The following is a 17546-nucleotide window of genomic DNA, read 5'->3' on the forward strand; positions in this document are numbered from 1 at the left end:
ACTCTTAAAGGGCGAGGCCGCGGTGTTGTGGGGGATTTTTGGGGTGGGTTGTTGGGGTTTTTTTTCTCTTTTCCGTGGGGACGGTGCGTGTCCCGTGGGGCTGCGCTCTGCTTGCGCGGGGTGGCGCTGGCTCGCCTGCCGCGTCGGGAGTCCAGAGGGCCCGAGGTGTGTCACAGCCTCCCCCTGGGTGTGTGCTCCCGTGCTGCTGCAGCCGGGGTGGAGGGAAGCCCGCGGCACGGCCACGCGTGTCCCCGGAGCGGCTGGCTGCGCCCTGGCCCAGCCCGCGGGCGCCATCTTGCCCTCTCCAACGGGGGAAGAGGGCTGGAGGAGGTGTCGAGAGGCCTCCCTGCCCGCCTCGGGGGTTGGCGGGAAGGGGAGCGAGGCGGTCGTGTCCCCCGCCGCGCCGAGGAGCCTGGTGGCTCCCCCGGACGGGCCCCACGCCTCCCTCAGCCTGAGGGGAAGAAGCTGAACCCGTGCTTTCCCGATGACTTCCCCTCACAGGCAGCGCGGGGAGCTCATCCCCGGGACACGCGTGAGGGAGAAGACAGTCTCGGTCCCCCCCGAGGCCGCTGCCGCCTTCCCGCCGGCCGGGGCCAGGCTGGGTGGTTTCTTGGCTGTAGCTGGCACGAAATTCGTCAGTGCCCCACGAGCACAAATTAGATCGTGTTGGGTTTCTATGCTGATTGGCGTCTCGTAATTGTTCCTGGGTTGTTAATCTCCTGGCAGTGTATTTCCATCTCAATCTAGCTGCTGTGTGGTTTGCGTCCGTAGGGTGTTGCGAGATACGGAGGAAGGAATATCAAAGACAGCAAAATAAAAATTTTAACTGTTCTTTTAACAACAGAAATTATGGCAAATTCCTAATTTTCACAGATTATTAGTTAATCTTCCTTTTCAAATATTAAAAAAAAAAAAAAAGCTAAACACTGGTAGATTAGGAAACATCTAGACCATGGAGTTCAATGTCATAGGAAGATATGCACTGATTCACTGGTATATGTTTGTTATACTTAACTTTTTGTAGAGAAGAATTTTTCTGTCCCTTAATATTTTCCAGACACTTTGGTTCACATCACCTTAGTTCTGACTAAACAAGCACAGTGTAAAAATACGTATGCTCGCATCTCTTTAAATTGTATGTGCACATGATGTGTTTATAGCTCTTTGAATGGGAAAGACTTCAATACATAGGTGTGCATATTTGCAGTGGGCAGTTCTGAAAATCATTGGCTTAATAAGTAAGCAAGTTTTGAACAAGTTTAGGTGTGCGGACAGTGAAAACAGTAGGTTTTGTTTAAATGCAGAGAGAAGAAGTACCGATCTGTATGCTACTCCAGTTTAGCACATAGACCTGCTTGGGAAACGTCTGATGTCTGCAAAAATGAGAAGAATCACAGTGTAAACACAGTTGCAGAGCTCAGTAATGTAGATAGAATTATTTGTATTTGCCATTTTTATGGCTGCCTGATGTTGTGTGGGGGTTTTGTTGTTGTTTTTGTAAAGCCCTGTGGAAAATAAACCACATTTGCAGAAGAATTCTGAGGATTACTCTGGGCAAACAGTTTTACTCAGCTCATTACCATGAAGATACTTTTCCTTGTCAGTCATCAAGTATTTACTTTAATATCTCTAATGTTTTTCTGTTTCTCAGTTGAAACTGTTACATTTTCTGTGACAATGACTCATCCATCTATAGCTAGAGCGAAATTCCAGGTAAGCATTAAACATTATCCTTTCCTCACAATAGTTGAGTAAGTGTGTGCTCTTAGAGTGCTTTCCTAGGATTTTAGAGCACTTTATGACCATTCATTCATTAATCCTCATCAAAGAAAGCTGAAGAAAATAAAATGCAGACCCACTTATTCTCATAGAGTCTGATTATTTCAAACATGAAAGCTCACACATAATTCCACGCACGTAAGGCGCTCCAGTGCTTGGTTGCATTGTATCCTATTACAGAAAACCATCACACAGTGTACTTTAGTGTTTGCAGGATATTATTTCTTTTCCCACAGCGTGACAGTAAAAATAGAATATGATGAAAGAGATCTAAAAAGTAATCACAGAAATATATAGGAAACTGCTCTTGAGATGTGACATTGAAATACACACTTTACCCGCTTATTTACAAGTTACGTGAGCTGTGCAGTAGCCCTGGAGTCAGGTGTCGCAGGCAGGCTGGTCCCTGCGGGGATGGAGTCCTTTTCACTCTGATTCTGGATGTGTTCCTATAGCAACAGTCTACCTATACGACTATAGATAATACTGTAATAGGATCTTATTTTCATGTGCATGATCCAGTCTCATGATTCTTTAAAGACTTTAGTCCTTGAAAAAAATTACACACGTTTTCAGCATCTTCAAGTAATCTACAGCAAATCACAGTTAGAGGCACAAACGCTATTGAGGAAATAGGAACTGTAGGAACTGGAGGCAGAAGGTATAAAGGGGAGAGGAGCCTGTTGGAGTAAATGTCCCTGTTTATCACCCACTCAGTATGTTCCCTTAACACTTACAAAAACATTTAGGAAGTTCTCTGCAGCCTTTCACTTACCGGGTGAAAGCTATTTTGTCGCTGTTTGAATCATTTCTGTTGTGTCTGATTCCACTGTTTATGCATGTTACCTCTGTCTTCATGGGCATTTATTTCTTTGTCCTAAAATAAAAACCATACAAACAGCCTGGACTATAACCTACACTTTAAAAAATATGTTTTTCTGTAAGCATTCAGTTCTTTGCTTCTATTTCCCTTGTGGATAAGCCTTCACTGGATTTTTTACTTCAGATTTGCATATTTCTGTTAAAAGTTTACTTTTCACACATGATGCTACTGTGCAGTTTTTCCCTCTGGTCTAACAACCATGCCTTTGATTTCTTCCAGATGAGAAGTCAGTCATTTCCTTTCCAGTGATTTAGAAGAGACGAAACTGAATGTATTTGTGTATATATTTTACAAGTGGAAATAAATAGGCCCCTTAGGTAAAAACACACCATTCCAGGCTGTGATGTACAGCGTGTTAATTTATTAGAGGGCAAATGCACTGAATTATAACAAAGTAAAAGCTTTTCTTAGTAACTGCTACCCCTATTCTTTCAACCTGGATTTGTTCAAAACCGGATAGAAAGACTGTCTGAATATGATTGCATTCCTTATGATCACCAAGCAGATGACATTCATTCAGGAATATCCCAGAAATTCAAAGTCTGTAATAGAGGTTTTCCCTAATCTTATTATTGCAAACCTCCCTTCTTTTAATAGCCCTTGCATTTTGGTTTTACAAGAATTACTTTTTGCATCCAGGACTGACCTGCACCAAGACCTATTGTTAGAAATCTAACTTTTGCAGAGCTGAGGTTATAAAAGCTTCAGAAAGCGGAAGGATTGCTGAGTTTCATTTATCAGGAATCTGGATATATTTCAAAAAAATAGAATTCAGAAAGAAAAAGCATTATGAATACCTCTTTCTATTTGTTTGAAAAAGCTTATACTTGTTAAGCACAGAATTTCTGAGTCTTTTTTCAATCCAACTTAATAATTTAAATGATAGAAACTTGTCTATTAATAGATGATTTGTCAGAGGTAGCCTTTTTGAATAGGTGAAGAGAAAGGAGAGGAAACATTGCTTAGTGGTGACCGCTATTTCAGGATTGTACTTCTAATTCTAGCACTGACTCACTATAGCCTTGGAAAGTTACAGTGCTTTTGTTCTAGAAAATACTAAGTAAAGAAAGGACCCATTCTGTTCTAATAGCAAACATCCATTTTATTGTAACACTGCCTGGAGTTCATTTACAAGAAAAATCCAATGCCTTTGTTCTTTATGCAGCTAATGTCTTGCAACTATTTCCAGTTTATAGTTCTGCATCTTCTAGTAGTACTTCCCTTATTTGCAGTTATCAAAATATTATAGTTATCCAGATATCTAGATTTACTCATACTGGTTTCTGAGAAGAGATTAACTCAATTACATAGACAGAATAAAGGGAATGTTTCTCAAATGGAGGAGGACAAAAAAAAAAAGAACAGCTGTTCCCTCCCCCTCATCTTCTGCAGGCTATTGGGTGATAGCAAAATGAATCAGGCTAACACAGAAATCTTACAGTGTCTGAGAAAACTAATATATTGATGATTGCTTTTACTAGAAACCCAAGCTGTCACTTTTATAGGTGTTACATGCCACCCTTCTCTCCAGCTACAGCTGTTCCCATTTCCTCTACAGTGTTAAGTGGGGGATTGGTACTTCATGCCTGATAGACTGGTTTCATCCAGGTAGAATCTGCATTAGTTTTGCCCTGAGATTTAATTCCTTAATTGCTGTATTTTTGTTTCATGCCATTATCAGGAAGTTAAACTTTTTAATCAGAAACTTTTACCTAGCACTTTTAGAATTACCCACCTGCATAGGTAAAGGTGTGCCCATTTTTGCAAGTTTGAGTTTTTTGTATTATTCTGGCTAGTAGTCTGGGTTCTTTAACAGTCACATATCAGAGGCTTCTTTTTCATAGCTACAAAATACTTCTTGATGATAAATTTATTTTTTAGTGAAACTCTTACCCAGCCTATGCTTATCCTTCATGATGTCAGGAATTTGTGCTTCAAGCCAAACCAGCTCAGGATCTCCAATACCGATGTTTCATTTCACAAGACGGTGCTTTGACCTGAGAAGTGTAGCGCTACAGCAGTGGCCTCTTGAGGGATTTGGAGGTAGAAGGCCATCTCATTACCCCAAGTAGTCCTTTGTTGTCTTGTGACAATTCTCTGCACATAAAAATAATGTCACAAAAATGTGTGCTTTTTCAAAATGTAACATATATCATCCCCTCTCTTCATGGTATTCCAGAGGACTGCTTGGAAGATGACCAACATATTTTAAGTAAATAAAGATAACCAGATATACATCAGTGTTCTGTAGCCACAAGTCCTTTTGAAGTGAGCAAAGCAGCTGGGGTTCTATCTGTGACCTTCTATAGAAATATCAGAATATGGAATTAGAAGCTTTCTTGTAGGTATTTGAGTTTGAAAATATCAAGCATGTCCCTGAGGAATGCCTGGTCTGGGAGGAGGCTCTAGGTGTGTCACATTACCCCAAAGTGTTCAGATTTCTGGAAGAGCATCTAACAAAAAAAAGGAGCGCCACGTTCCTTTACATTTTTTTACAGGATTTTACAGTTTTTATCAACCTATGTTTGCATTTGAGTGTTCTCTGGCTTTGCTGTTGTGTCTGGTGATCCTATTAAAATTGGTGTAGCCATTGTTGTGAATTCCACTCGAGCTTGGCTTGAGTTTTACCTGAACTTCTTCAGTAATTGTACTAAACAATGCAAACTGTGAGTCTTCTGCTATCTACAGAATTTGACAGGGATTTGTAGACTGCCACCGACCAATATTGGGGTTTGCTGCCACGTGTATGTAAAATGTTAGGTAAGGTGAGACTGCATAGCTACAGATGAGTAAAAACAAAGTAGATAAATGGATTGTAAGGAAAATGCTATGTATTGTGTGTGTATATGTGCACATATAAAATCTGGTTCAAAAGAGAGTTGTTAGAACTGAACAAGTCTGAGCGAGAATTAATGGCCCACACCTGGGAATAAGAGGTGAATTCTCAAGTATCCAGGTTTAGTAACTGCCACACCTGTCCTATATTCCCAAAAGCATAAATGAGGTCTGCAAGGATTTAGATAGCTTAGCTGCTGAATGCACGGTGCCATGGCTCTTTTCCAAGGCATCATCAGTCACCGCATGAAAATCCCCACCCATAATTACTAGGGCATTATTTGTCACGGGGTATACTCTACTGAAGAACTTTACCTTATTCATATGATATCAAGAAGAGTAAATAGTTTTAGGCATGGGTTTTATCCAGACTTCAAAATGGTTCTTCAGAACAGAAGCCTAAAATAAATGCCCTTCCAGAAAAGCACTGAAATTGGAGAGGCATAGCTCTGATTCTTCTTCAGTTTTATGGTGTTGGGAGAATGAGGACACAAACTTCTTTCTTATCAATGGCTTTATTATTCCCTGCAACCTATATGACCTCTGAAATACCATAAAAAGCTCAATGAACAGCCACTTGAAAAGAAAAAAGAAACTGAGAGCTTGTCACCTGGCAGGGGATTGTCCACCTGATTGTTTACTCTGCCTCACTTCTGTTCATAGAAGTGAATAGAAAATGAGTTATTTATGCCTGGATCATACAAAATATGTGGGAGGACAATTTGAGAAGGTGTATTGACAATTATAGCACATCTGTCATTGACCTCCTGCTACTAACATCTAGGAGAATTTTGTGCTAGATAATCCATGACAGTGATAATTTCATCAGGCAAGTAAAGTCTTTCTCTTGTCCCCAACAGAAAAGAAGTACTTACTTCAACAGTGCCATCCTCCTTCCAGAAAGTTGATTCTCTGCATTTGGTGAGTCAACTGTTTTTTCTTTTTTTTACCTCCTGAAATGGAAGTAAATTCCAAAGAAACAGTGGGGCTCAGCTCTCTGCAGATTGGCTCTGCATACCTTCTAACATACTGTAGACTCCCAGAGGAAGAAAGCGGTTACACTTACACTTGCAGGCATCTGAATATCTCTGTCAGAGTGAACTTACCAGACACAATCTAGTGTTAGTTTTCTATTGAATATAAACACTGCAGCCAAATTTGTAGAAGCCACTTTCATAGCATGTCCCAGGGACAACAATGTCACTGGAGAAGGGCTCATCCGATTTTCTCTCCCTCAGCAGTAACTAGATCAGATTTCCCTCTCATAGTCTGAAGAAGTTTTATGCTCGCTCCATTGCTATCATGTCCTTTGAGGTCATGTTTCTGCACCTCACTGGCCTTAAAAACCAACTCAGCAAATCTCTATGCAGAGGAATCTGTCCTCATTCCAAGTTGTTTAGCCATCATGTGCAGTTTTCCTGCATCAGGCATGATTTATTTGGTCAGAAGTTCTTACACAACTAAGACACCAACTGAAATTATCAGGAATTCTGCCCAAGGAAAGAAGTCAGGATCAGCAATATTACAACAAAGTTGATGTCAGTGACTTAGAGGAGAACAGCCTGTCTGCAAAAATGTGGGACAAAAAAATAGTAGGATGCAAAGGAAAAGTTGATGGGAACACAGAACACTTCAAACCATATGGAACCTGCTCTCATAGACTCCCAGTGCTGCATATGCACAGCAATCAATATGCCAGCAGCCACTTGGCAGAGACAGATTTACTCTACTAAAGCGTGGTGGCTTCCCTGAAAACTGTTTCTCTGCATACCCAATATTTGCTGAACATACACATTCCAAAGAGGACTTTACCAAGGTGTACACAATCATAGAAACCTTCAAAGCGCACAGTGAATGTGGTAAAAGTCACAGTCGTTTGTCCAGGTTTTTGAGGCCCTCTTCCAGGGAGTACATGCATTGCTTTGAAGTCACCCACAGTCCTGGTGGAAATGTGGTTTGGCAGTTGGAGAAAAGGCCTTTGCTTACCAGGAAATTAAATTCTTCGAGGTACATTTTTTATACATTCACCTCACGTCCTCTTTTTCCTCTTGCATAAAGTTACGGGGCTCACTGGTGGGACAAAACTAAGGGGTGCAATGCACGTGCTCGTCTTTTCCTTCCTATGAACAAAATGAAGACAGGATGAGTGCACACAGGTGTATGTGTACTCCTAGCAGGAATATGCATGTAGACAGCCAGTCCCAGAGATCTCCAGCTATGACAGACTATCTTACCACTAACAAGCTAACATGGGCTGTTGTGCTTTGCTGGTGCCATAAATAACTGGAAAGCCTTAGGCACAAATGCCAATGCCTTAAGCACAAAAAGTTTATAACAAAATATTTAATTTGTGTGGACACTGTCTTAATGTAGGGACATTTATTCAACACTAGTGTATGGCATCAGAAGAGAATATTCCAGCATACTCTGAAATGTATATATGTCTTTGGCTTTCATAGGTGAAGGCACCTGTGGCCATAGTTTAGTGAGAATTCACAGACAGCTCTCAGATACTTCATGCTATAACATCCTTGGTAGCTGAGCTACAGGAAAACTGGAGTGCATGCATGCTTTTACTTTCTTTCTGAGTATTTTTAAATAGATTTCTGGAAAGATTTGCAGTAGACTTGAAAATTTATATGTCACATGTTCTGATACTCTACCACCACATGGATTTTTGGATCTACGTATGTAGATCCAAAACTTAGAGGTATTTCAGTGCCGCAAGGGAGATTTGACTGAATAGCTCTGAGCCCACTGAAACAAACAGGCAAGGGGCACTGGGGCAGTATGACTTCCTGAAGACTGAATTTGCAGTTAATGTGTCAAAAGATCTGAGCTCTACCTGCAGCATTTCCCACACTTTGAACATTTAGCCTTTTCTCATAATAGGGACACAGATATTTAGGGTTGGATTGTCTTCCATGAAAGACAGGCACCTATTTTTGCATGTCCAGTGGAATCAGCAGCTGAGCTTGCACAGTTATGTACAAGGGGCAACTATGGTTAGGAGACACACAGTGTCTTGCACTTCCATAAAAGAGAAGGAAACAGGAGCCTCAAACTTTTATTGATGACATCCTGAGCTCAGTAAGTGATGTTTATTTCAGTTTATTAATAGGGGACAAAAGTAATTCCCATGCGGTCTAGACCCTGCCATAGATGCAAATGATCTCTTGATGACTTAAGTGTAAATGATCCGTAAGTCCTGCACTTAGTTATATAAATACTTCCATCTACTAAGTCTTTCTAAAAGGCCCCAGAATATCCATGCTGGTGTGGAATAGCCCCTTTTTTAATGGAAAATACTGAACCACTATCAGCTGTACTGTCTTATCCAACCTAAATACCAGCTGTGTTGGCTGTGGTAACTGTCAGCAATTGTTTCTATGACAGGAAGCAACAGGGTTCTGTGCTGAGTTACACTTTTCTGTCCTTCTCTTTTGGCAGCTGAGTGTCAGATTGCAGACAACCAGCGTGGATTCATCCTTTTAAAATAATTTATTTTAGTAAAATAAAAGCCAGTACCATAGCAGCCAACACTAAAACTTGTTGCATGAATTTTTTAGAACCATGCAACTCATGTAATTAAAAATCTGGAAATTTTGTCTGCTTTTAAAGAATATATAGGTTATTTTTCTAAAATTAAATTTTACTTTGCCATGTTTAATTTCACTTTATGTTATATTTACCACATTTATGTCATAAGGTCATTTATGTCATAAAGGTGAGCAGTTTGTACTGCTCATATTCCCCATTAATAGAATGTTGGGATTTGTTAAGGGATGTAGGATTTATGCTCATATTAATATATTACATGTAATTTGCATAAAATTAGCATCTAGTTTAATTGTTTAGGCCTGAAAGAATTATTCAAAGTGAATAATTTAGACTCCAAAAACTTATTCCCATTTCCTGTCTTTAATTACAGCAGTAGAAGGGAAAAAAATAGACATTTTTGCAGTACGGGAACCCAATTCACAGCTGGTTCATTTTTTACTTAGAAACACAAGTAGTTTGCAAGGACTTTTTGTTTGGAATTAGAAACCTCTCAGCCCTGGGCTCTTGCTGAATGATTAGCTTTGATTACACTTAGCTCCACTATTAACTCTATGGCCACAATGTTGTTGCTACCTCCTAGCCGAAGGGCAGTGCCTTTTCAGCACTGCTTTATGAGGATTTAGATACCAAAACATCTTACAAACAGCCTGGCACTGTCACTGGTTTTTTACTTTCTGAGATATTACTGCAAACAAGATACCATTTTTATGCTTCCATAAAATGAATGAAAACAATGATGGCTTCCATCAAAAGAAGTCTTCTGATTTTATTCATATGAATTTTGACAATATCGATTTAAAGCACTCTGTAGCTCAGCTGTCAGCTACCTTTAAAAACGAAGAAGGAATGATTTGTTCCAAGCATTATAATTTAAGGTGGCCAGTCCCGGTGCCACTTTGAAATGTCCTTGTAACTTCCCACCTTTAGTTTCTAGATTTTTACAGGACAGGAAAAACCTACTGATTGTTAGACTCAGCTGGTTTGTTATTAACTCTTATAGTACTTAAGATTAAGACTTGTTTTACCTAAAGCATAAGATTTCGGTTTGAAGAGAAAAATGTTAATATGAAGGTCTTGTGGAACTCATGCAGTGGTGATAATGTCTCCTTATTTTTATGAACAGGACTGACATGCTGAATGTTACTGTGTGCGACTTCTCTTTCTGTGATGGCTTAGAAGGCAGAATAGGTGTTATCTCAGCAGACAGGAGTGGCAGGTCCTTTCTCTGGATGTTTTCAAGTGACCTTTGGAATCCCTGCAGGGAATGAAAGGCCATATTTCATGTCACTTGCCAGTGGTTGCAGGAGAGCTGGTGCTGCCCCGTCAGCCTGCTGCATGGTCAGTCCTGAGCTGAAATCACTCTGTGGCAAGGGTCAACATGCTGCATGTGGGAACTTCAGCACTGTATTGTGCCAGCTCGTACGTGTAGGCTGCCTCTTAAGTGTCATCATTAAGTGCAGTGGTTATTCTTAGGAGAGTCAGGAAAATTCTGATGCCAGAAGTATCACTATTAGCTTGAAACTGATAACAAAACTGTGATAATTTTCAAGCTGACATTGCCCCTGACTTGCTTCCTTCCTCTGTGTGTCTGTTGTTCCCTGGCGCTGGCAGCTGCTTTGATCGCGGTTTGGATTCATTGATGATGTCACCAAGTGACTCTAAGAACTTTGCAGAGCTTCCTTGTGACTCCCTTCCCTTTCGCCGCCTTTGACATTTTTGACATTAGTAGGCCAACTCCTGCTTAGATTACTCATGCCACTAATCCCTGGGCTGGCAGTGGGATAATTAGAGAAAACTGAGTTTAGCTCAACAGGGAGGTCAAATTTTCAGGTACAAGATGGCACCCACACTGAGCAGTAAAAGTGCTTTCTATTAGGATAGAGCCAATACTTATAAAACCCAACATTTTAAAATATGAGTCAAGTGTGGCCCCAAACCTTTCTGCCACCGAAGTCAAATGCTTTATGACATTAATAAAAGAAGGGTTGCACCAAAGGTGTATTATCTTCATATTTCCAGGTCTTAGTCGTTAATTCCATAGATACTTTAAGCATCGAATATTTGCAGGCTGGGAATCAAAAACAATGGGCTCCTGGGTAGTGAGGTTATCCCATTGTTTGACTTGTGAATCACACAATAGCTTCAATGTAAGAGAAGTGTAAAAAGCCCACCAGATTCTTGAGTTCTCTGAGAGGTCTTGTGCAGTTCTCATCCTGCTGAATTCAGCCATGGATTCAGCCATGGATTCAGCAATGTGTTCAGCTGTGGAATGACAGCAGGAGGCTTTCATATCCATACTATACTACAGATTGTAACTTTTTACTATATTTTTATTCTTTAGTTTAATTTTGATCCTTGTAACAATGTTGCCTATAGGGGAGATTTAGAGAGGATTTAGGTTGATTTAGGTTTAGGTTGATTTAGAGAGGATGACAACATAGAACTTAGTCCACATCAGGGACTAAGTTTTGTGACAGGATGTGTCACGTACATAATTAAGAAATGGCATGACTCTGTTTTTATAAGCTGGTCTTTCCTTTCCAGTCCCATTGCTCTCACTTTTCATATCTTGTTCTTCTGATTGAAAATTCTTTGTGTAGCAAAGGGTATCTTTCTATACTTCTGGAAAGTGAGTAACATTTTTTGGTATTTCCATAATATATATCTTTTTATTTTAAAGATACTCCCAGAATAATGTCCACAGTACAAACAAGAACTACTTAAGAAGAGTGATGAAGCCTGAGCCACGCTGTACCATTTTCTTTTTGAAAGTCTTTTGAGATCAGCAAAAAGTAATGTCTAAGTCAGTGGCAAGGTTCCTCATTACTTCTCAAAATGTATTAGTACATCTTTGTAAATGTACCTTCTGAAAACTGGATAGTTTGGGATTGACTATACATGGTCTCCTTACACATTGCCAAAGTTATGCTTACCCCAATAAACTACCTTTTGCATTAAAAGAACAGGTGTGAATAATGTTACAGGATGACTACATCAATATTTTCAAAGGATTAATGCAAAGTCAGAACATATATATAATAGACAGATGAGGGTATTTTCTTCTTGTGTGATTCAGTGTTACATCGCAGTGTTCACACAGGTGTGCTCTGGAACAGTTACCAATATACATGTTCAGCCTTAGCTGCTACTTCAGTTAGTATTGCAAATCAGTATTTTTAGGAGGAGATGATAATCATAATACACTTTGGGTATCAGAGTGAATTACTCATACAAGTGAGGAGATGCTATTGCTCTAACTAGCAGGATTTTGTTAAATAGTGATGCTAACCCAGGTGTGCAGTCCAGCTGACTTCATGCATGACAAGCCTATGGAGACCCTGTTATTTCAGTATCTAGTTTTAGGTGCAGTTCAGGACACTGAGACTTGTGAGCCTAAGTTCCCTGCATAGCTCATCTGAGAGCATCTAAATTAGATGCCTGAAGTTGGTGTCACCTGTGTGCAAACACAGGTACAAGCCATGTTCCAGTTTTCTGTATTTACAAGGTGGTTAAATCTCTGGTTTTGGATTACATCTTTGATGATGCCATGAAAAGTAGGCAGTCGTATTCTAAGAGTTACAATCTTCAGAGTGTAGTTTGAGAACACTCTGCCCCTAAAAGCAGAGTTGGGAACTGAATTTGGTGTATGATAACTACTCTGTTACTATTCTGCTGCATAATTTGTATGCCAGCTAAGGGTTTGCACCTGTTCCTACTCAGATCAGTGAGTCTTCAATTCAGTAGACTAGGGCTATGGTCTAGAAAAAAATAAGCTTTATTTCCTATATGCTCCCTTAAGGATACAATGGCAAAAATCAAAAAGAAAAGAATTACATTTTCTTGGCAGTTCACTTCAGAAATAAATTTATTTCAAGATAAAAATTAATTTAACTTTTCCATTAAAAAAAATATAAAAATAACAGGGAAGATTATGAGAAATAAAGTGTTTCATTCATAGGGAAGCAGTAGTCAAACTTCTGCATGCTCACTGGTTGTGATATTAGCTCAGGACATAGGAGAGATTAAATTCTCAGCTTTGCTACTTTTTCGTTGTGTGGCCTTGGCAAATCATTCTGTCTCCCAGCTCTCTAGCTGTGAAATAGAGAGTAACAACACTGCTCCACCTCCCAGGGAGATGTAACCATGAATGAATTAAAGATCGTGAGCAATTCATGACAAGAGAACCACTGAAGTCTGTAAGGTAGACAGAAGATTGGAAAGTAAATTCAGGTGTGAAAGAAGGGAGGTTATTGTTTAGTCTGGGGTAAAACACTAGAGAGAGAATGGATAATTTGTGGACAGGCCAAATATTGAGCAAGGGGATAATTGATGCATACCAATAGAACTGTAAACATCATTTGGGGAAGTCTTGAGGCAGAGGTGATGGCCTAATACTGCGGAAGAAAACAGTACAGTGAGAGGTGAGGAGCAATACCATCTCACCCTTTTTTTTTTTTTTTTTTTTTGTGGTATTTCAACTGTATGTTCTTTGGAACACAACTTAAGCCTGTAGCTGAAAAGCATTTGGAATATTCTGGGCACCGTGAATACGGTCAGTGACATATGGTCCTAACTATAAGAGAGGAACTATGTATGTGATGGCTCATTAACCATGAAAAAATTGTGAACAGATAAGGTACTTAGAACTTCAGAGACTGTTTGTACATGATTACAGGTGACACGTTGGAAACTAACTTGGTTAACAAGTTGGTTATGAGAGTCATTTGAATGGAGGTGAACAGTAATCAGGCAAATGGAAGTGAAAAGATGCTCCCAGTCAGCTAGCTTGGTAATTGCAAAGGACTGAGCTCTCAGGAGAGGAGCCAGAAGTCAGTGGAGCACAAGGACAGCAAGGGTTGAGGACATGGTCATAAAGATCCTGAAGACAAGGGGAATGATACGAAAAGGGAAGAGGAAGATAGCATGGAGTTGGTTCACCTTGGAGTTGTAAACAGTGTTTCTCCAAAGGAGAAGAGCTGTAACGATAAGGAGTTAAATCATCTGTCATTGGACCGAACTGCACATCAAAAATTATAATTGGTCACCGGCTGCCTTTCCCAGCTGAAGGGAAGGTCCTGGCTGACCTGTCATACCATGCTGCATACTGATCCACCAGCCTCCAAGACTTTGGCACATAAAGCCTTTTCCTTTGAAAATTGTCATGTGTGGCAGCTTTTATGTGCAGTATCATGTTTCCCCTCCCTAGGGCAGAAAACACAGTAGAGGGGAGAAGTTTGTGTTTCATTACACCACAACAAGTAAGATGGTAGATTGCCAGCTCTTTATTTGCATAGGAAACTACTGCTGCTCCATCCCTGCCTACTCTCCAGGTGCACTCAGGGCACAGCACTACACCCAGCTGAGGATCATGACCCCTTGTCACTCCCAGGATGGCCATACTGTCCTTTCTGCTCCACAGTGCCCATCCCTGCCCTAGCCAAATCTGTCTCCATTCCCTGCCCTCCCCCTTCTGCAGGTGGGAGAGAAGAGAGGTTGGGCCATGCTGCTATTCACCCCAAGAAGTTTTGCAGACAGGACATTCTGGAGCTTTGTCAGTAGCAATGAAATATTCTAGTTTAACAAGGTAGTAAAATAAATGTGTAATAGCACTCCGATTCTTAACGGGGCTGCCACATGCCATGTGCCGAGCTGTTGGATCAGAAAGCAGAGCGCTGTACTGCCCATGCAGCCTATAAAGCCAGCCGGGATCCTGTAGCCAGGTAACCTGTTTTGCAGCCCATGGGAGTCAAAGGCCTGAGAACAGCACAGGAGCTGAGGTCAGGTAAAATGAAGAGACTTCAGTGTTCTGGTGCAATTAAAAACTCTTAGCAGTCACAAAATTCACTTATATAAAACAGATAGATACTCACATGCCTCCACGATTATGTTTTTTCTATTCAGTGTCCTTCCCTTCTAGCAGAAACCAGTGCAGCTGACTCTGTATAAATGACTTTTGGTGCTGTTTTGAATTGTGGAGCACTTCTTCTGTCCTCCCCTAGCTTCTAGACGGCAAGATCTGCTTTGAGATGGAAGAATAGCACCCTCAAGAGTTGACAGCGCTGCTTCAGGGATCCATAGTATGCAACACACATCCTTCCTCTTTTAGTTAAATTAACCCCCTGATGCATGTAACTGAAGCAATGAGAATGAAAGTTTTCTCTTGACATAAGCTTTGAAATATTTCGTGTCAGTCACTGTTGTTATGAATGTGGAAATGCGCATTTGTGCTTGTCTGAGGGGTGATCAGGTTCTAAACATTTTATTTGCCTTCAAAGAAGGAGGGACAATAAAAAGATGAAGAACTGTCTTATTTGTCTAAGTCTGGGAACCTCATTTTATACATATTAAAACAATTTGAACAGGAATTTATGTTTTCATGTAAAAAGAGATTATTTAAAAGTTCTTAACTTAGATAAAAGGGGTCTATGTAAAAAAAAATACTGAGCAAACCAGTCCTTCAATTGTGGGGACTTGTTCGTTAATTACAGTAATTAGGAATGGAATCTGATCCTAAACTTTCTGATTTACTTTGAATTTCTTTTAATATGTGGTTAGGCCTTAATTTCAGAATGATTATAAAATGTGAGAGCGTTTTAAGACTACAGAGGCGTAGGTATTGTTATTAAATGACAAACTTAGTTATATGCTTCTGCTGTTTTATGCAGCACTGACCTTTTATTTTAAATGTCCATGGCCTATTCCTGTTTCTGCTGACTTCAGAGTCAGGTAAGGCCTTTCGAAAGCTCCAAGTATAAACTGCTCCCCAGCTACTATTCCAGACAGTATTTCTCCCAGCAGGCAAAAAGTCCAGCTCTGGGTTTGTCCCTCTTCAGGGAACGGGTTCGTCTGAGTAGAACAAGCAGAATTTGGACAGTTGGGTGCAGTCAGGGACATTTTACTCTCCACTCTGAAGCATCCAAAAGTCACTCCTATCACAGACTTGAGGCTTTTCCTCTGTATCATGACTTTGTTCAGAGTTCTTCCTACCAGTGTTTTAGTTGGTTAGACAGTGCTGCAGCTCCCCGTGGACCACTGAGGCACCCTGCAAGGCACTGCTGCTGCGTTGAAGCCAACATGTATCAATTTAGAAAACACTGTATATAAAAAGAATTTAAGATTGATTTTTTTCTGTTGATAGTGAAAGGTGAAAAGTATATTCTGTATTCTGTAAATTAATATGTTTCCCTACTGTAACTACAGAATCCATTCTCCTAAGAGGATACTAGAGTGCAAAAGCCAACCCACTCTGCTGGCCTTCTTTTGCTCGTGAAACAGAGGTTCACATGTGCACTGTGTCATACAAAAACATGGGTTCCTGGTACGTTGTAATTTTGTTCCCTAAGACTTTTTGTCAATTATTTTTAATTGCAAGGAATCTGTCAAACCCTTTCTGAGCAAGGAATTTACTGTCACAAGTTTCTGTTTTACTAGAACATCCAGAACTAAGAATTGCAGGGTTTTTTGCTTTTTTTGTTTCTCTCCAGCCATCGCTATGTTTGAATCACTTTCTCTGCAGATCTTCCCGTAGCAATTTGAAGCCCGCACCTGCTCCAGCGGCCTTGACTTGTCCTTTCTCCATGTCCAGTGCAAAGGGACCTTCTGGACCAGCATTGCTAAATGCCCGCGGGGCTCCCTCAGGCGCGCCTGGGAGGTGTGCAAGGGCGGACAGACACTTCTGCTCTGCAAGCTGCGAGGGATCGCAGCAGGAGGAAATTATGTGCATCCTCTCCCCTCCCGAGCTGAAGCGTGAAACGGGGGCTCCAGGAAGGCCGGGACTTTACAGGGGCGCTGCTGTGGGGACATACCCCGCCGCCCCAGCAGAGGAGTGGCGGCGGCGGAGCCCTGCAAGCTCCTCTCCCGGGCCCCGCGGTGCGGGAACGTCGATCGGCCTCCGCGGGGCCGCCAGGAAACGGCGGCCGGGCGGGCAAACAGCGTCTCCGCGCAGGTTGCCACCGCGGGCCGGGCACACCGCCGGGTTACCCGGCTACTGCCGCGCCGCGGGGAGCGGGGCCCGGCTGCGCCCGGGTTTATCTCGGTAAACGCCGGAGTCGGTCCGCGCCCGACACTGGTCGAGATCGCTGTGTGTGCATTTTGGGAGATCTGTAGTTAAATTTACCTGCTTGATTCGTGCGGGGGGTGAGGGGGGCGACCCGCGCGTTTCTCCCACCCTTCCTGCGTACGGCGAAAGCCGCGGCGTTGCCGGCGCCGGGACCGCACCGCGCTCCCGCCCGGCTCAGGCTGCCCCGTCCCAGGAGCGCGGCTCCTCCGGGCTTGCCGGACCGACAACAACCGCGGAAGAGGGTGTGCAGGGCGGCCCCCGGACCGTCACCACCGAGCAGAGCGGGGCCGAGGAGCCTCCGCTGCCCCCCGAGGTCTCCGCCCCTGCCCGCCGGGCGCCATCCCCGGACGGGTCCTAGCGCCGCTCGGGGCCGGGAGAGCCCCGCGGGCCCCGCCGTGGAGCCGGGCCGCGGTGGGATGCGGCGCAGCC

At 42.0% G+C, this 17546-nt stretch overlaps 1 long non-coding RNA gene across 1 annotated transcript; it reads left to right on the forward strand.

Annotated features, from left to right (window-relative positions):
* The first annotated feature begins 78 nt into the window (after nucleotides 1–78).
* LOC141929751 (uncharacterized) lies at nucleotides 79–17131 on the forward strand. The gene is made up of 4 exons (XR_012625092.1): nucleotides 79–165; nucleotides 1652–1713; nucleotides 6358–6418; nucleotides 16575–17131. It is a non-coding gene; the product is annotated as an uncharacterized LOC141929751 (long non-coding RNA).
* The last annotated feature ends 415 nt before the right edge of the window (nucleotides 17132–17546 follow it).

This window comes from Strix aluco, chromosome 14 (assembly GCF_031877795.1).
Source record: "Strix aluco isolate bStrAlu1 chromosome 14, bStrAlu1.hap1, whole genome shotgun sequence".
Lineage (NCBI taxonomy): Eukaryota > Metazoa > Chordata > Aves > Strigiformes > Strigidae > Strix > Strix aluco.